This window comes from Cynocephalus volans, chromosome 1 (assembly GCF_027409185.1).
Source record: "Cynocephalus volans isolate mCynVol1 chromosome 1, mCynVol1.pri, whole genome shotgun sequence".
NCBI classification, from domain to species: Eukaryota; Metazoa; Chordata; class Mammalia; order Dermoptera; family Cynocephalidae; genus Cynocephalus; species Cynocephalus volans.
In genome coordinates, this window is record NC_084460.1 from 226846338 (window position 1) to 226863647 (window position 17310).

Sequence of the window (17310 nt, forward strand, 5' to 3'; positions counted from 1 at the left end):
TTCCCAGGAGACAGGTTGAATTGCAACCTGCTGCAATATGTTGATGACGTCCTCCTGGCCAGTCCCACACAGGAAAACTGCTGGAAAGGAACAAGAGCCCTACTGAGCCTGCTCTCTAACTTAGGATATAAGGCGTCCTGGGAAAAAGCCCAGATATGTCAACAGAAGGTCAGGTATCTAGGTTACCACATCTCCAAAGGATGCCACTCACTGAGAATAGAAAGGACTTCAACCTCTTTGTACAAAAGAGAGATCACATGGCTGTGGGGGTCCTCACCCAGACCATAGGGCCCTGGCAGAGGCCAGTGGCATACTTGTCCAAACAGCTGGATACCATGGCAGCTGGCTGGCCACCCTGCCTGTGGGCCTTGGCAGTCTCCTTCGCTGTAATCCAAGAGGTAGAAAAACTCACTTTGGGACAAGATCTCAACGTAAAGATTCCACATGCAGTGACCACCCTAATGAACAGTCAGGGATACAAATAGTTGACTAACTCCAGGATGACCCACTATCAAGGACTCCTCTGTGAAAACCCCTGGGGGTGCCTCAAAACAGTGCAGACTCTGAACCCAGCCACACTACTACCTGCTGAGTTCGGCTCCCTGGACCTTGACTGTGAAGAACTAATGGATGAAATATACTCCAGCAGGCCTGATTTGACAGACTTGCCCTTGACTGACCCAGACATGGAAATGTTCACAGACAGGAGCAGTTATGTTCAGGAAGGACAACAATGAGCCAGGTATGTGATAACAACTCATACAGAGGTTATAGAGGCAAAATCCTTGCCCTAAGACTGGTCAGCACAGCAAAGCAAACAGAGCTATGGGCACTAATCCAAGTGCTCAGACTCTCGAAAGGAAAACAAGTCAACATTTACACTGATTGTAAATATGCCTTTGCAACCTTACATGTCCATGGGGGCCTATACAAAGAAAGGGGCCTGCTGACAGCAGGAGGAAAGACAATGAAAAATAAGGAAGAAATTCTCCAGCTCCTAGAAGCAGTATGGGAGCCCACCCAAGTGGTCATTATACACTGCAAAGGACATCAAAAAAGCACTGACAGAATCAGTGAAGGAAACTGGCTGGCCAGTCAGATGACCAGGAGAGTAGCTGCTCCAACAGAGCCTACTAAAGCCCTAAATGAGACTGCTAAAATCCTGCTGGTGCCAGAGACAGCACAGCAGCTGAAGTACACAAAGAGGGAGGCTTAATGGGCAGAAAAGAAATGTGGAATTACAACCCCTGACAGATGGTGGAAGCTCCCAGACCACAGACTGATGATGCCTCAACAACTGGCCCACCAACTGGTCCTGGAGAATCATGAACTGACTCACTGCGGAAAAACGGCCCTGAAGACCATGCTGAGTCACTAGTATTTCATCCCAAGATTGGCCTCCCTTTGTGCCCAGGGATGCCTGACTTGCATCCAAAACAATGCCAAGCAAGGACTCTAGCTGGCCCCTGGAGTCCAGCCAGTTGGGACATTACCCTTTGAGGACCTGGTAGTGGACTTCACCAAAGTAAAAATCCTGCAAGGGCTACAAATATTTGCTAGAGATGGTAGGTACATTCACTGGATGGACTGAGGCACTACCCACACTTTCCAAGCAAGCCCAGGAAGTCACAAAGGCCCTTTTAAGGGAAGTTGTCCCAAGATACAGACTCCCTCTGACTATAGGGTCAGACAGTGGGCCAGCATTAGTCACAGAGGTTGTTCAAGGACTGACCAAAATGCTGGGGATATGATGGAAGCTCTACACAGCATACCAGCCACAGAGCCCAGGGAAAGTAGAATGTGTGAACCAGACCCCAAAGACTACTTTAGCCAAGCTTTGCCAGACCGGGTTACCCTGGGTAGATATGCTTCCCTTAGCTTTGTTACGGGTCCAGTGTATGACAGTGCTGACAGAATATTCCCCTTTTGAAATCATGTATGGGAGACCACCCCAACTTATAGCTAGACTGCAGAGGGCTCCTCACCAGTTGGGGGGGATGGAAATATCACAGTACTTACAGTCACTGGCCAGGACCTTCAAACAGATAACGAAGACAGTTTTAGAACGAGCTCTCGTTCCTTTAGGAAATTGGGCTCACCAGTTCCAACCCAGTGACTCATTATGGGTAAAAGATTGGGAAAGGGCTCCTTTAAAGCCAACCTGGATGGGGCCACACATATTTGTACTAAATACCCCTACTACAGTTAAAGTTGCAGGTTTCATTCCCTGGATCCATCATACGTGGGTGAAACAGGCAGCCTCCCCAGATGACACCACCTCATGGTCCGTGAAGACTGATCCCTCTGACCCACTCAGGGTCCAGTTCCAGAGACGCCCCACTAATCATCACTGCCCTGCTCTGGTCACACTGGAAGCTGACCAGTCCATGCACAGCTGAAGCCTGAAGAATTGATGAGCCCTGCTTCAGCCACTTCATGGGCTGGCTGATCCATGCACAGCAGAAGCTTGAGGATCTTGCCGCCATGAGGCATAAGTACACTGATTTATTTTATGAAATGATAAGCATATGTCACCCCTTGTTTAGTTTTTGCTATATTGCTTGTTTTACGTTTTGCTATAGGATTTGCAGCAGTAACCCCAAAGGATTGGAATAGTATAGAGAAGTTTTTGCTAATACTCCTCTATCTCCTGTCAACAGGGTGTTTCTTAGGCATCTCTTGGTGGCAATGTGCCTTTTAAATTAACCCTTCCTTTACTCCATCTGTCTGTTGGGACTGTTAAATTTTATTTGGGGATTAATGGTATTTTTCCTTATTTTGCTTACCATTGTGTAGATCATATTACCATCCCTGGTAGTATGTCCAGGGGCCCCCAAAACAGGCGATATGCCCCTTCTCCCACAAAACATGGATTTTAAGCTACTACTGTCTTGACCCTGATTATCTGGAAATCTGAGGGGAGTCTCCCAAATGCCATTGTCAGTTATCCACTTATAAAATGCTCAAACCACGATCAGAATCATGCTACCAGCCACAGACACCCCAGGCATGTAATAATGGCCTTACTAGGGGAGGTCAGGCCCCTTTGCAGGTTGATATAACAAAGAACAAACCAGGATGTGACAACCTTCCCACTCCATACTGCTGGTACAGGGCCTTGGGATGCAGATGTACAGTTATCTCAGCTGGAAACCCTTTTCACCTGACTAAAAGGTCATGTACGCATATAGACTTCCAAGAAAGGACTCAAGAGGTCGTGGTTAAGCCTACCACCTTGGCCACCCAGATTCCCAGAACCACCCCAACTGGCTACCAGAGACAGGATTCCTCGCCCAACTCATGGCCTCCCTTGATAAGATCCTAGACTTATCCACAGTTGGTGAGAACCTGTTATACTACTGGTGGAAAGTATAGCCAAAACCCTAAACATATTGAACTTTGGATATGTGGGGGAGCCCTCATGAGTGAAACCTAGCGATGGAAAAGATTGAGTTTATAGGTTCCTGAAATTCTCCTATGGAACAAAACCATTACCCCACAGGTTCCTGCCCCCCTTCTCAGTTGGATTTTATCTTCAGAGGTTATAGGACAAAATTGCCTGAGCAGGAAGGGCCAAAGTTTCACCCAAAAGGTTGGAGAAACCCTCTGCCAGAAGGTATACTCCTTAAATGGAACAACCTATAGCTGGTGGCCAAACTTCAACCCCTGTATTAGTCAGGGTTCTCCAGAGAGACAGAATCAATAGGATATGTTATAATTATATGAGAGGGACTTATTAGGGGAATTAGCTCACGTGGCTATGAAGAAAAGTCCCACGATAGGCCTTCTATAAACTGGATGCCGGTAGCATGGCTCAGTCCAAGTCCAAAGGTCTCAGATCCAGGGAAGCTGATGGTGTCCTTGGTTTAAGTTCTGGAACCCAAAAGCTGAAGAGTCTCAAGCTCTGGTGCTGTCCACGGACAGGAGAGAAGAGTGTGTCCCAGCTCCAGTGGATCGAGAGAGACCTTTACCTCTTTCCTCTGTCTTTTGTTCTCTCCAGACCCCCAGTGGATTGGGTGGTTCCCACCCACACTGAAGGTGGGTCTTTCACATCCAGGCCACTCAGACTCTCACACTAATCTCTACTGGAAACACCCTCATGGACACATCTAAAAAGATAGCTTTACCAGGTTTCTCAGCATTCCTTCATCTAACCAAGTTGACATCTAGAATTAACCTTCACAAGTCCACCCCTTGTCAACTTGGTGTCCATACTATCTCCTTAAATCACACTTAATTTCCAAAAGTTACAATAACATAATAGTTTCGCCTAACATGATACATTATCCTGCGTACAACCGGAAATGCATTAATCCCTTTTCAAGAAGAAAAAGGTAAAGTCCTTAAGTGATATTCACCCTTCTCCCAATATCCCATAACTTAAAATCGCAAATACTATGAAGTAAGGTTAACAACATTTAAATGCTGGTATAAAGTCAGTAAGTCTCATGGTACATGATAGAGAACAAGAGGAACAAAAACAAAAATAGTTGCTTAATATGTGTACAGTATATATACATAGAGACATATTCTTAACACAACAGAGAGAACAATTACAATCCTCATTTCTGTAACTGGTCACATGGTCAAAGCTGGTATTTATAACTACTTTTTTCTACTATCCATTCTGTATTCCCTTTGCCTTCAGCGAGCACCTCAGTGAGTCGTGGTTCTTTACCTGGTGGAGTGATCCAAACCTTCATCCCTGAAGAGTCTGGGCCATTTGTAGTCTTGCCTGGATTTGGTTGTTGTAATTTTCCATTGACCTTAATCACAGGGCATGGTAGTACTAAGAGATGTCCTAAGGGATCTCCTGTATTCCAGATATAATCTTCGTTACCTCCATTGTGAAGTAGTAGTCCAACTTCCCCTTGGTAGTCTGGGTCAATCACCCCAGCCAACAGTCACTCCTTTCTTAGCCTGTTGGCTCAGAGGCATGAGGAGCCCAAAGTGGCCAGGTGGCAGCCTTAACTTCCAGTTCAGTGGGATCATTTTTGTGTCTCCTGATGGAAGCATTCCTCCCTCTGGAACTAAGACCTCTAGACCAGCAGAGCACAAAGTTCCGGGGACAAGAAGCAAAAATTTTGCTAATGGGTCCCGAGGGGAAATGGTTAGTGGTGCCACTTCCGTTTCCACCCCACACCTGGTACCAATTTTCTGTTTTAGTCCATTGTGTTGCTATAACAGAAATACCTGAGACTGGGTAATTTATAAGGAAAAGAGGTTTATTTGGCTTACGATTCTGGGACAGCTGCATCTGGCATGGGCCTCAGGCTGCTTCTACTCATGGCGGAAAGTGGCAGGCAGCTGGCGGGTACAAGCAGATCACATGGCAAGAGAGGAAGCAAGAGAGAGAGAGAGAAGGTGCCAGGGTCTTTTTAAGCAATGAGCTCTCGCGGGAACTAATAGAGCGAGAACTCACTCATTACTCCTCCTCCCCCAGGGAGAGCATTAATCCATTCATGAGGGACCTGCCCCCATGACTCAATCAGTTTCCAACACTGCCACATTGGAGATCAAATTTCCACATGAGTTTTGGAGGGGACAACACATCCAAACTCCATCATTCCGCCCCTAGCCCCCCAAAACTCATGTCACTCTCACATACAAAATACAATCATTCTATCCCAACAGTTCCAAAAGTCTTAGCTTGCTCCAGCACCAACTTAAAAGTCCAAAGTCCAAAGTCTCATCTGAGACCAAAGGCTGAACTCCTTCAGGCTGTGAACCTGTAAAAACAAAACTAAATTTATCCACTTCCAAGGTATAATGGTGGAACAGACACTGGGTATACATTCCCATTCCAAAAGGGAGGAATAGGCCAAAAGAAAGGAGAAACAGGTCCCAAACAAGTCCAAAACCCAGCAGGGCAGGCACTAAATCTTAAAGCTCCAAAATACTGTTCTTTGACTCCAAGTCCTGCATCCTGAGCACGATGATTCATCTGGGCCCCCAAAGCATCAGGCAGCCTTGTTCCCACAGCTCTGCCAGGCACAGCACACCCTCAGTATTTGGTCTGACTTTCAGCCAATAAGACAGCTTACAACCATTCCTGCATCCCAAATACCACATACCCTCAGTTACAGAGTTGTGCAGGATCTTGGCCCTTCCGGGGAATTCCTAAAATTAACCAGTACTGGGAAAATTTGAATTCAACTGACCTCCAAGTTTGGGGAGCACCCAAGGGGTTATTCTGGATCTGTGGGAGGAAAACTTACACCCATCTCCCAAAAGATTGGAATGGATGCTGTACTCTGGGAATTATTCTATCAGGTTTTTTCCTTTTACCTCAGGAACGGGGCCCACAATTGGGAGTCCCTCTGTATGATGACTTCAGATCTAAATGATCTATCAATATAAAAAACATAGGGGGAACTCAAATCTTGGGAGAAGAATGGCCTCCCCAATGAATAATACAATACTATGGCCCTGCTACCCGGTCTCAAGATGGTGGCTGGGGGTACAGAGCCCCCATCTATATGCTAAATTGCATCATGAGATTACAGGCAGTTTTAGAACTAATCACCAATAGAACCGCTACAGCACTGGAACTCCTGGCCAAACAACAATCTCAAATGAGAGTAGCCATTTATCAGAATAGGCTGGCATTAGACTACGTCCTAGAAGGAGAAGGAGGAGTTTGTACAAAATTCAACTCTTCGGACTGCTGCCTTGAAATAGATGACAACCAAAAGGCAGTGACCAACATAGCCACACAAATAAGAAAATCAGCTCATGTTCCCATACAAAAATGGTTGGGAATAAACTTCAAGGGGTTTCTTGGTAACTGGGGCAACTGGTTTGATACATTTGGAGGATTCAAAACATGAATAGGAATAGTCATATTCATTTTAGGTATCTGCCTGATCTTACCCTGCCTACTTCCTTTGCTGATTCGTAGCATACATGCCACCATAGAAACTCTGGTCAAGAGAAAAACAGCCAGTAGTCCACTAGCCTGAATGGACTATGCTTCCCTCAAACCTCTCTTAGATCCCAAAAGTGTTATTGAATAAGATGATGCTCACCCCAGTGTTTAGAGAGAACATCCAAGGGGGGAAATGATGGAAAAATTCAAAATTAAGTTTTAGTGACCTGCTTTGCCTTAAAATAAGTACCCGCTTACATTAGCACCCTAGCTGTTAATCAACTGCTGCTTGCATTCCTTGCTTCCTTAACCAAGCTTGCTTATCTGCGCAGACCACATGAATTCCGAGAAAACGAAACTTACTGCTGTACTGGCCTCGTGAATGCTGAGAAAACAAAACTTAAAAACCCGGAAGAGTCCGCCTATAAAAACCTTGTAAAAGCTGAGCTCGGGGTCCTGATCTTGGAGCACTAGCTCGTCTGGGCCCGCCAGCATAATAAAATACCTGACTCTCCAACCCTCCGAATGTCGATTGCTTCTCTGTCCAGTCCATTCCATAACACTATCATAAAGAAAAATAAAAGCATGAAACCAATAAATGGGAATACCATAAAGTATTTTTATCTTTACAGGTTCATTCATGCAGAGGGCATTTATTGGCTCACTGTCTGCAGTGCTGCAGAAAGCTGCAAAGGAAATGGAAGATCTGGTTCCTGCAGGTCAGGAGTTTACAGTCTAATTAGGAACACAGAACATGAAACAGCTAAAAAATAATTCCCAGGTATGATATAAGGAAGAGGATGGAGAAGCTGGGTGCATTTTGTTCACAAGGAGAAGGGTTTTGTACCTATATGATTGATGGTGATCAGGAGAGGAAATTCCAGGTCTAATCAAGGCAAGAGTTCCTATATGTATCCCTATGGAACAATATAACAGGGACCTTAGAGTCACTTGGCTGAAGTGTCAGCCCTGCCACTTACAAACTGTTCTGACTTTGGGCACAATTTTAACCTAAGAAGGAAATAATGCTGTCTCATGAGGTTGTTGTGCAGTTCTTATGAGATTACACACATGTGAAAGCTTTTCGAGTTCAATCATGTATATCTAGAGTCATTGTACAGACCGGCCTCTTGATGGTAACCTTCTTTATAGTCCCCTCTAGGTTGTAAGCTCCATGAGGGCAGGAGCCAAGTTTGGTTGTGTGCACCATGTGTCACTATGCCTAGCAGAGTGGTACATGTGGGTGCTCACGATAAAGGTTTGCTGAATAAGTAAATAAATGAACTAATGAATCTGGTTATGCTTTGAACTGCTTTATTCCTTAGCTAGCACCTTTGGTCATAGTCTCACTGTGTGTCTGGTTCAATGTAAAACCCTCTAACTTAACCCTCCTGTGACTAACTTGTATTCCAGGAAACTGTCTGGGAGGATTCTGAGTGGTAATTGTGGCCTGGTAACATAGATTGTGTGTGGGTGTGTGTGTGTGGGTGTGTGTGGGTGTGGGTGTGTAAAGCAAGAGAATACACTAGGATACAGCCCTCCACACACTCCCTGTGCACACTAGGATACAGCCCTCTGGCTTGGACATCTTAATCCAAGTTTTCTCAACCTTGGCACTACTGACATTTTTGTCTGGATAATTGTTGTGGGCACTGTCCAGTGCATTGTAGGATGTTAAGCAGTACCCTTGACCTCTACCCACTAGATGCCAGTACGACACTTCCCCCACAGTTGTGATGATGAAGAATATCTCCAGACATTGCCAAATGTCTCCTGGGGAGCAAAATTGCTTCTGTTGAGAATCACTGCCTTGCCCAAAGATCCACAGATTTAACTCTGGTAGAAAGTCACACCAGTAATTTAACTTGGAGGAAATATATCTTCTGTTATTCTAAGATTCTCAGATCTCCTCAATCGCATGTTTCAAGGAGCACGACTCGTTAATTAATTGCCTGCTGCATTGTGAATTGGCATCTCTTCTGTTTTCTGCATATCCTCCTCCTTTACGCCCAGATCAACATGTTCATTTCTAAAAGTCAACAGCTTTCAAAAACTATTAGGAAACAGGGTCTTGATCAAGAGTCCTGTATGATATTTTCCTATAAAATTTGGGGAATTTATTTTATAAAATTTTGCAGACAGCTTCTCTGTTATAGTTAAGCTCTTAAACAATAACCACATCCTCTCTGCACTCAGATTGTACAGGATATAAATTGTAATATTTAAAATTATTTCATTTATGATATTTAAATAGCTACATCATTGAGTAACTTTCTTTCATCTTGAAACTTTCATTTTAGTTTCAGAGAGAGTTTTCATTTCATAATGGGATAAGAACATGTTTTATTAAAACCTATAAAGAAAAAATCAGCTTAGTTATACATATCAACTTCCGGATGTAAATTCTTCAGAAGAATATTGGTGCGGTGTTTGAGACTTGGTGTTATTGATGAAAATCCTGATTGGTCGATGTGCTACGTTCAATTTCTAAAGATTTCTTGAAGAGAAATAAAAATTAATCGTAAGGAATGAACAAATTCAGAGAAGTCTGTTTACTCAGAAATGGGCATATAGAACCAAAAAAAAAAAAAAACCCTGCTCCTAGCAGGCCAAGTTCGTGACGTGAGCAGACATTTTTGTTCAGCAAAATAATGTCATCTGTCTCACTAGATAAGGTTATTTGGAGCATTGGTTTTATAGTTTTGTTCATAATTAGTTTTGGTTTTATAGTTGTGCAGTGGTTACAAGAACATGCAGATTGTTTATGTCTAATTTAGTGATTATTCACATTTAAATTGAGCACTGAAGACTGGCTAAACATTCAAACAGCTTAGAAAAAGGCAAAGTTTGAGGGTTGAATGTGGTTTATGGTAAAGTGGTTCTCCAATTCCAGTTTTATTAGACTAAAAACAGGATACATACTCTTAGGGGACCTCCAAGTGCTCTATGGATTCATGAAATTTGTGCTTTTGCTTCAATTGCAATGTCTTTAAAAGAATTACTATCATTAAATAAATTAATATCATGCATATTCTGGATCATATGAATGTCTACCATGCAGGCATGACTCGCTGCCCGTATGTGTACCTATAAAGACATGCAATTTATTTAAATGATACTTTAATAAAAATAACTTAGGGCATCACTGAAGATCTATGGGAATTTTTTCCTTTTTAAAGATGTCTGTATATTCCTCAACTGTGAGAAATACTGGCCAAGCCACATCGTAACTATTCTCGGAGAATGATGAAATAAAAGACCTTGAAGGGGCTAACCAATTAGCTCAATTGGTAGAGCTAGCTGGTGCCAATAATACCAAAGTCAAGGGTTCAGATCCTCAGACATTCCACAGCTGCCAAAAATAAATAAATAAAAATTTTAAAAAAAGGACTTGAGATCTAAAATCTAGTCCTAATCTTGAGGCCCATAAGAAACCAATATTACTTTCTCAAGATTGAAGTGAGTAGATCAGAATAGTAGGGGGTGTAAGAGAAAATCTTAAGCTGAAGGGGTCACTAAAAATTTTGTCAGGCTTGGCACACTTTTTCCTAAAAGGTAAACGTTAAACCAGTCAGGAGAGACATTTGCTTATCTTCAAGTTAAACTTTCCCAGGTATGTCAATAATTTATTAATTGACCATTTCATACGAGAGTTTATTGGCCATGTATTAATTCAGGGAACTAGGGGAGCTAACCAGGGAGTCCTGGAGCTGCCTACAGTTTAAGTGGGAATATGATGCAGTCACTCCTGGCACAGCAAGTTTCATGCACAATAGTGTGTGACTATGGGCCAAACGTGGTAAAGAGGCATTAGAAAATCGTGCCAAAAGGAAAGGCTACTCATTAAAGCATGTGCAGGCATGTGGAAATTGTCAGTGCCTCCCCTCACCCCATTTCTGAGAATAAATCCAGAAGGAATAAAGAGTTAAATATTTTTTAAATCATAAATTAACTTAAAGCAAATATAGGTAAACACTTATTTTTAGATAGGAAAGGGACTTTCTAAAAAGCTATAGAAGAAATAAAGATTGGTGGCTTCACTATGTAAAAACATATTCTCTAAAATTTTTTTATTTGCCTAAAATTTTTTTAGGGAACAATCAAACAAAAGAAAAAAGAAGTGAACTATTTACAACATATGCTCGAAAGGTTAAAATCTTTAAAATTAAAAAAAAACAACAACCCTATTACAAATCAACAAAATGCACACTCTAATAGAAAGTTGGACAAATATCATGAAAAGACAAAGAAAATTGAAATTATTACATATGAGAATTAGAAAAAAGTTTACCCTCTCTAAAAATTGAAGAAGAAGTAATGTGAACAAAACTGAAACAAAATATTTCACACAATTATTTCACAAAATTTGTCAGCAATTGAGCATATTCTGTATTGGCAAGATTGAGTTTACAAAGCACACAGTTGCTGTGGAGAATGTAAACTGGAAAATAAACACCTTAAAAATATTTATACCCTGAGACACATTAATCCCATCTCAAGAATTTATGCTGTGAGAATAATCACCAATCGCACAAAGATTTGTGTAAAAGGATAATCATCATCAAATGACTTTGGAAATGCCAATAATAAAGTGTAAGTTAAAAAAAGAGAACACAAAGGTAATAATATTCTAATTTTGTACCTTATAAACACATTTTCCCCTTACACTCACATATACACAAAGAAAAAAGACTAAAAATATTGCGGGATGTTCAGTACTTATCATGGATTATGGGTGACTTATTTTCTTCTTTACATATGACTGTGTGTTCCAATTTCTATAACATATTACTTTTATAAACAGAAATAATAAACATTATGAAATAGAAATGCACATCTTTTTAAAAGGTCTGACAGTCATGGAACAAACTCTAGCTGGTGAGGAATGCATATGGATTTTTATTTGTGAAGTGAGAGATGCGGTGTTAAGAGTGGAATTCAAATTTGGCATTTTTGTGCTCTGCTGGTAAGTCCTTTTCTTTCAGAAGAACATTTCCCAGAGGACTCAGAGCTTTGATCTGCATCCTATGGGGGCATCTCAGGCTCTTAGCGACCCACTTCCTTGTAGCCTCCAGGGCTAGATGCCCTTCAGGCCTTTCCACGGTCTGTGCTCACATTCTGAAGCTCCTTGGGTTTCTAATATACTTAGCTACGGTTAATTTAGCTACATTTTCTAGATGTGGATTTTAAAAGCTAGTATCATGGATGAATGCCCTCAGGAAGATCAAATTAATTTCTTCCTCAAATTAAACAAAGACATTTCAAATATAACTGTGCTGTGCTTGGTAGAATCCAGTATCACAGTGGCTTTTCATTTTTAGGAAACATTCTTTTCCCCATTGGTTCCTCTGAGCCTTGGCATCATGAAGACATTTTAATGCATAAGAAATCAAATTAATTTTCTAAGTCCTAATCTAGCCCCATTCTACCAATATCTAAAATCCAAAGGCTTGCTTTTTATTAACCTACTTTTATTGAATGAAACTCCAGAGAGCAGCTGCTAAGGTTAATTACACAAAGAGGAGATCGAGCTTGTGTGACGTCAGGCAAGGAACTTCTGATTTTGGATTCTAGTTTCTCCTCAGGTATAGAGTGAGGGGTGGGTTGCCCCTTGGAGGTCTCTCAGTTTTGAAATTTCTCTACTTCAGTGGAAATTCTTAAGAAGCTAATTATGTGAAGCAGCTAATGCTGCATTTGACATTAGTGAGGATGAAGAACTGAAAATTTTGAGGACCTTAGAGAAGGCCAGTGTGACTGCAGTGTGGTGAGCATGTGGTAACATGGCCACAGAGGAGGACTGAGGTGGCCTGACCAAATCATGCAGGTCTCACAAGTCACGGGCAAGGGCAGTGATTAAAAGGGTTTAAGCAAAGAAGTGAGTGACAAGTTTGCTTAACGTCATTTATCAGTACACCCAAGACATCCATATGCTTTGTTAACAAGACTTTTTTCCTAGTAGTTATTTTATTGTTTAAAAAAAGATAACAAAATACACTAATAGAAAAGGATATATTATATGGTATAAAGTAAATTCCAGAACCACCACTGTTTCCCAGCCACCTAATTCCCTCATTAATGCCAGCTTCTGTGTATCCTTAAAGAAATGTTCCAGACATATGAAAGTATACAAGTATTCTCTTTTGCCTTTACACAGAGGGCAACACACTCTGTTATCCTTTGCTTTCTTTTTTTAATTAACATAATGGTGTATCTTGGAGATTACCAGTCCCGCATCAATGAAATCTTTACTATCACAAGAAACTTGTTGCACACGGGTTTTTACCATTGCTATTGTGCTGCCTCCTCAGGGAAGCACAGAACTCTAACTTGGAAGGGTCCACAGATCTAGTCCCAGCCCTGCCTTTTACACTTGCAAAAAGTTTGTCTCTGAAAAGTCAAGTGACTCTTCAAGGTCTCATAGCTAGTTAAGGCAAGGCTGGGACTAGAAGTTGGTTCTCTTAACTACCCTACAATTTGATTTTACTTTCCGATTATGAAGTTATACATGTTGTAATTAAAAATACTTTTTAAAAACTATGCATGGTGTGATCCAATTTTTATTCTTTAAACAAGCATGTCTGATGCACAGAAATGCATTGGGAAGGCTATGCACCAAGATGCTGACCATGTAACCTCGGGGTGGTGGCACTGTTGGTGATTGATGGAGTTTGGATGTGTTGTTCCCTCCAAAACTCATGTGGAAATTTGATCTCCAATGTGGCAGTATTGGAAACTGATTGAGTCATGGGTCAGATCCCTCATGAATGGATTAATGTTCTCCCTGGGAGAGGAGGGGTAGTGAGTGAGTTCTCGCTCTATTAGTTCCCACGAGAGCTTGTTGTATATAGGACCCTGGCACCTCCTCTCTCTCTCCTGTTTCCTCTCTCTTGCTTCCTCTCTTGCCATGTGATCTGCTTGTACCCACCGGCTGTCTGCCACTTTCTGCCATGAGTAGAAGCAGCCTGAGGCCCGTGCCAGATGCAGCTGTCCCAGAATCATAAGCCAAATAAACCTCTTTCCTTTATAAATTACCCAGTATCAGGTAATTCTGTTATAGCAACCAAAAACGGACTAAGACAGTGATCTTTATTGTTTTTTTGGTTTTGACAGTAACTTTATTGAGATATAATACCATACAATTACATACCATACAATTCACCCATTTATGGTATACAAGTCAATGATTTTTAATATAGCACAGAGTAGCACAACCACCACTACAATCAATTTTAAAACATATCATCACCCCAAAAAGAAACCCTGTACCTATTAGCAGTCTCTCATCATATTTATACTCCTTATTCTTGTGTTGTATTTCAAAAAAATTTTTTGGCAATAATTGTTACTTTTATAATAAAAATAAATGTTAGAAATAAAGTTACAGTAATGTAATATTCACTATAAAAATAAATATACAGAGAAAATAGAGAAAAGTATTTCAAATAAGGTAAAATCAGTTAGTTTTACTGTCCAGTGTAAATAGGTTTGATATTTTGGATAATTTTCTCTTGGTCTTTTCTATTCATATTCATATATTATATATAGATACACATGGTTTCTGTCTTAATCTTCTTAGTTATATCATGAGTATTTCCAAAGTCATCTGATAATCTCTAGAAATATGATTTTTGACTGATTAAAATTTATGGACCACAACTTTTGACACATCTCATTATTTCCTTAGGATAGATTTACAAAAGTAGGAATCCAGATCATATTTCCAGTTGCTAAATCACTTGAACTCTTTCCATTGGTTTGTCCATTTCACCATACCTTGTACAATGTCTGTCACCACACCTTCTCTTCTTGCCAATTGGGAAATTTAAAAAGTTTTCCATTTTAGTTTGCATGTATTTGATTGCTAATGAGGTTGTACCTTGCTCATAAATATATTAACTGTTTTGTATTTTTCTAACTTTCTTTTCAGTTAATGTCCTTTGCCTATTTTTCCATTGGAATGTTAGTATTATTTTTATTGATAAGAATATAAAGAGATTTTTGTTTGGGGTTTTTATTTATTTATTTATTTTCCTTTCCTGCTGAAGAAAGACCAGGTAGAAATTCCAATCTATAAACAACTCTTAAAAATTAACTTCGTTCCCACTTATTACTCCCCACATCTTTGCAGTGGGACCAGCTGCCTTTCTTTTGGACATTCTTTCCATTTCTGTTGTACTGAAGAAATCACTAAGGATGACGGAGAGACAGTCTGAGAAGTTCCTTATATTTTGATAAAACTGTTCTTTGCCAATTTTTTTCTAGAGCTCCCAAAATAAAAATATTTTATTCTGTTTATTTATTTATGTATTTATTTATTTATGTCTGCCAGCTGGTACAGGGATCCGAATCCTTGACCTTGGTGTTATAACACCATGCTAACAGCTAGCCCCCCAAAATAATATTTTATATACTACTAATAATATAAAAACTGCATTAAGTAAGGTTTGGTTTTCCTAGTAGCCAGATAAATTGTGTTCAACGAAATCCATCTATTTCTATAAAGGTTAACATTAATACTGAGCCAAATAGTACTACAGTATAAAATGGACCAAAATCTCACTTTATTTTTCTCTTTGACAAACATGAGTTGTTAAACCAATGAACAGTCTGAAGTTTGACTATGACTCAGTTCCTCCTAGTGCTCTACCACAGAGTACAAAAGGTTACCAAATCCTGCATTTTCTAACACAGAGATCCAATTTGGAATGAGGGAAATAAACGTCCCACTCCTTAACAGCTAAAGATGTTACTGATCACATCTAAGAAACTGGAGTTTCAAAATGTGAAATGTGAAAACATTTGAATCTCCTCATAATAGAAAGGACTTGGAATGGAATACCCATACAACAAAAGAAAAAAATTGTTGGTGGCAGTAATTATTCCTGGGTAGAATATGGCCACATAGCCTATTTGGTAAAAAGAGAGAGGAAAAAGGCAATTTATTGATCTGAGTGAACACACAGCAAAGGCCATTCCACACAACCTCTCATAGAGCTGAGATGAGATTTTGATTAGAAAAGCTTACTCTATTGCTGCTAAAGTTCGAGGCTCCCTCTTGACAAATCAAGTGTTCATTAGAATTTTTTCCACTGTGAATTTGTCTGCTTGCACCCGATTCTCAGTCAGTTACATATTAGGTACCAGTGAAATTCAATAATCAGAACTCAGTCTTAATTCAATACTATTTGATTTTGAAAATAAAACAAAAAATTCCTTTAAATTTTTACAGTCATCACTATTCAGCCTTTGAAATAGAATGATGGAATTTGCTATTTTGAAGAGAATTTAGAACTAAGTTGATACAGCCTCCAATTTTTTTTTTTTTTTTTTTTTTTTTTTTTTAAGGATTTGGTGATGTTAGGGTTTCTGTTTAATAGTCTAATGAAAGCCATGTATCCATCATCAGGTTGAACAATAATCAAGATCAGGCCAGGCATGATTCATCAATCTCCCACTTCCTTTTTTTTTGAAAGTATTTTAAAGTAAACTTTAGCCATCATGTCATGTCATCTCATCTCTATGGTATATTTCAATAAGCATCTGTAACACATATGGACATTTTTTTTACACAACCATAATGCCATTGTTGCATCTAAAAAAATTAGTGGTTCTTTGTATAATCTAATGCCCAGTTCAGATTCTAATTGCCTGGATTTTCTCATAAGGGTGTTTTGCCAAATCAGGGTCCAGACAATGACCACTTTGCATTTGGCTGTTTGGTTTTTTATGTCTCTTTCAATTTGGGGATCAGTTAGTCCTCCCCAGTCCCCTGACCCTACCCATTTTTGTTGTTGTTGATGTTGATGAAGATGCCCCTGACTTGATGAAACCAGGTCAGTGGGCTCCACCTCCATTTTACTTCTTCTCTCCCAACTGTTGGAACAATAGAGGCTTAAACAGCTTGAATGAATGCCCCCAAAAGAGTTCATCAATACAGAGTAGTTAATCAACACTGAAGAATTCAAGTCTCCAAATCCCATTCTGTCATGCCCTTTCCTATATATCATATCGCCATGCTGTAGTTTTACAATGTCTATGATTTTAATGTCTGTTGGTTCAGAAAATATTAGAAACATTTTAAACTCTCCTTCTTTTATGTTTGTTTACATTTAAATTTTCTAGTATTTTCTCAGTGTTAGGATTTAGAATTTGCAGCTTGCCTTTTCTTTTTTTTTTTTCTGGTGCAGCTGGCCGGTATATAGCCCACTGAAGTTACTCTGTAATTGTTATTTTCTGAACATATACCAAAATTAATTGAAAAATGCAAGTTGTCAAAATACCCAAATCAATCAATAAATAAACTTCATAGTAAATGAATAAAAAGTACTAGTGCTTTCACCCAGATTTTGAAGCAAAACTCATCAAACAAAAATTATGACCAAGCATTAAAAACAGAAAACTTCAAAAACAAATGACAGTTTTCATTGACTTACTGTACTGGA